This window comes from Mus caroli, unplaced genomic scaffold (genome assembly GCF_900094665.2).
Source record: "Mus caroli unplaced genomic scaffold, CAROLI_EIJ_v1.1 scaffold_18549_1, whole genome shotgun sequence".
In the NCBI taxonomy this organism is placed as follows: Eukaryota; Metazoa; Chordata; class Mammalia; order Rodentia; family Muridae; genus Mus; species Mus caroli.
The window spans coordinates 1-4,036 of NW_018389120.1; positions in this window are offsets into that span (position 1 = coordinate 1).

Genomic DNA, 4,036 nt, shown 5'->3' on the forward strand with positions numbered 1-4,036 from the left:
AAATTTCTGGCCATCACTCACCTCTTGTGATACCACTTGCCTAATTTGTCCCAGGTTAATTTATGGAGGTTCTTTCAGACTGTGCAAGTATGTCCTCTCATTATCATTGGTCAATGATTCTTGAACTCCTAATATTTCTAGTGCTACCTTTCATGTGCTGGCATAACAGGTATGTTCAGTGATAAGGAAGTCTTTTTTGAAATTGTAAAGTATTTCAACTCATCCATGTCTATAAGAAATGGCCAGAACTTATGAAGTAGCATAGACAGTTATTAAGTGTCCACTTTCAGTGTGCATTTTTGTTTTGGTTATGATTGTGCTGTGATTATTGTTGCATTGACATACATGGATCTCATGTAGTTTCTCATGGTCCTGAACTCCTCGTATCTATGTATCTTTTTCCAAAGTACTGGATTAGAGTCATGAAATGACCATGTGCTGTTCCAAAATATGACTTTTGTAAATACAATTTTAAACTACATTTTTCATAAAAATTAAAAGGCATTGAAGAGTTTTTTGAACAGCCTTAGCCTCCGTATTATTGAATCCATTCCCACCTAACAGAATCAGTGGCAAAACATTAGATTTGTCTACATTGGGAATGAAAGTAATGGAGGATTATGGTAACCTACAAACATTTGGGTATGTCACCAGCTCTGGACTCCTGTCTACCAGGTCTGAATAATGTAACAGGAAACTACACAAAGAAAATCTTTAAAATGAGGACTTTTCTAAAATAGAGAATCACCCTGCTATTGCCATTCAAAGCTTTTGGTTCTCCTCTTCCTGGACTCCTTTAGAATATAATTAATGAATATATTCTCAGGCCCTCTAATGTACAATATGAATCCATCCATATCCCACCAATCCTTCTCTATTCAGCTAAAACAGGGATAAAAACTCAACCCTCAAAGGAATACTTGTAATTCTGGACACTTGAATTCTTCACCATAAATTTAACAACTTCTTAGACTTAAAATTTTTATGGGAAATTTGTGGTGATATTGACTGGTTGGTGGATAATTTTGTGCACTCTGTATTCATATTTTGATTTCTGTACCCAGATACCTGGTTGTCGCCCAGACTTTGGTATTGTCACTATTATGAAGTTTCACCTGACTCAGTATTTTATAAAATGTTTTCCATCATGTTCTTCATGGACAATAATCTTAGAACTGAACACCCAAAATCTGGGCAGGAGAGGAAAAGGCTACAATTTCGGGCCAAGAATGAGGGTGTAAGGGGTCAAATGGAGATATAGATAAAGCAGCAGGGAAGACCTTGGCTAAGTTGACAGATATCAGGCCACATGGCTGAGAAAGGGCCTAGGCCAGCATTCTAGGATTAGAATAGCTTAGAATTTGCCCAACTATTGTACCTAAAGTTATTAATAATTATAAAAGTCTTCATGTCAGTATTCAGAGCAAGGGAAAGCCTATAAAACTGATTTTTTTTTTTTTTTTTTTTTTTTACAATTTACAACTGACTTTCTTGATCATTTTTATTTAAATGTGTGAATACTAAAACCTTTAAGGTCTTGGTCAAACCTTGACCTCCTTTAAGAATAACATTTATGGACACAGTACATATGCCATGTACGATGCTCTCCCATGGATGTAGATGCAGCAGACATCAAATGATCCAATGATGTTGCAAGCCCACCAGGAAAACAACCTTGAAGAAGTGCGACACGTGCCAATTTAGTAATGCATCAAAGACAAACTCTACAAGGAGCCCAGTGGAGTGGATCCTGCTTGGGCATCTTGTCATTATGCAGGTCACTGTACTCTAATCTCTCCAGAAAGGAGGTTGGGGTCCCAGTAGACTGCAGTCATAGAGCGTTTTGAGTAGCCATGTGGATACTAGGAATCCCACACAGTTTCCCTGGAAGACCAGCCAGTGCTCTTACCTGCTGAGATATATTTCTCTAGCCCAGACCTTTTGCCATTAAGCTCAGCATAGAGAAGGCAGTTGCAAAGGGATCTTGGTGCTCCAGACCACCTTGATTTTCATAACAAGTCCCAGGCCAGGGTAGTTTATATAACTATATCCCATCTTCCAAAATATTCTGATGATATTAATAAAATTATTGATTAGTTCATAAAGTATTTTAACTTTCTTAAAATAAACTTTTATTATAATTATTAAATATGAAGAAATATAATCTCCTGTGGCTGCTGTGATGACTCAGCAATGAAAAGCACTTGCTGTTCTTGCAAAGGATCAGAACTGGATTTCCAGCATAGACTTGCTAACCACAACCTTCTCTAATTACACTTCCAGTATTTATGGTTTCTCTTTGTCATAGACAGGCAACTGAATATTCAATTACTGTCCCCTGACACTCAAATAAACATATACAGAGGCAGGGACAGAGAAACAGACAGAGACTGAAAGACAGGGACAGCCAGATGCACACACACAGATAGAGATATAGACAGAGACAGACAGACAGACACACACACAGAGACACACACATTAACAAAGACATAAATATATATATAGCCTTCATGTTTCTGTTAAGGTGAATTTTCTTAAATTAAATAAAGAGCTGTTTTAGAAGAAGAAACAATCTACTAATTGATGGAAAAGATAAAGGTCCTTGCCAGAATGTAAGCACCAAAAAATAAATGTGTATTCTATGCAACATAATTGTGCATTGAAAAATAGTTAATTCTCTTTTAATACGTCATACTCATAAGCAAGTAGTTACAATATCCTCAATAAGCCAAATGTTTCAAAGCTCTCAGTTCAAGGCATGGTCAGTATGGTTTGATAAAATCCACATAAGCAGAATTACATTGAGGTCCCTTCACATTCTAAGTGTGTAGAGATCCTGTGCTGAAAGATTGAGAATTGCTGACTTAGTCTCCCCCAAGCTGGACTCAGAAGGATGTTGTCAACAGAACCATCAAAAGGATTTACAGTAAGCATCAAGTCCCCAGACACTGCTTCCAGGATACCAGGCCACAGAGGTGGGTCTGAGGTGAAAAACAGGACTCTAGAGATGCAAAACCCAGGAGTTCATCTTTCCATTACACACCCACCTTTCCCTGTCACTTCCATAGACAAGTGTAGGAAGGACAAGCAGTCTTCCCGATGCCAGGCGTATGAAATGAAATGGGAAATGTTCACAGTCAGCCTCTACTCATCATTCAAGTTGAGTCTCAACCAAAGATTCTCTGTATTGGATTGGAGTGGTGGGTGGTGCATCCTTGACTGTATCAGAGTGGAGAAGTTGAGCTGAGGACAAGCATGGAAACATGCAGTCATCTCTCGATGTTTTTTCCTTTTATTGAAAATAGACTTTTTTCTCCCAAAGTATATCCTGAGAAGGTTCTCTGCTCCCTGCACTCCTCCGAGTTCCTCCCCATCTCTCCTCCCTTCTGGATCCACTCACCTTTTGTCTCTCTTTAGACAACAAACTGGCTTCCTAGGGATAATGATATGGTAAATAAAATATTGTTGTGGTCTCTGAGACAACCACGGTAAGCAGAGAGATGATCTCTGGGAGGCAAGGAGGTAGTTGGTTTAACAAGATTAAGAGGCCAGTGTTGGTTCAAACTTAAAGAGTCTGACACCAATTAGTTTATTTCAGGCATATTTAAACACAAAATTTGGTAAAAATTTTCCTGGTGACAATTGACCCAATCATATCTGCACAATAAGCTTAAGATGTGACTGTTGGGTTTGTGGGTTCACCAGCTGCCCACAAACCACATGGAAACCAATCTCAGTAAGATAGGGATGATTTATGGAATATGCACCCTAATACTGATCCATCAGAGCCACAGCTCAGTATCTGGGGGCTGAGCTATGATGATGAACATTTCTCAGGGCCGGCTTATGAAGGAAAAGCCACAGTGAGCTCATGTACAGGTGCAGGATCTGCTGCCTGGTGGTCGGCTCTGACTCAAGCTATTTTCCCTAGCTAGACAGAACAGTTCTAACTGACCATTATTTTGATTGGTCCTCAGTGGAGCTTACAGTTGTGGTCATTTAGAATCTTATGTATTAGGTTTCCATACTACCCCAA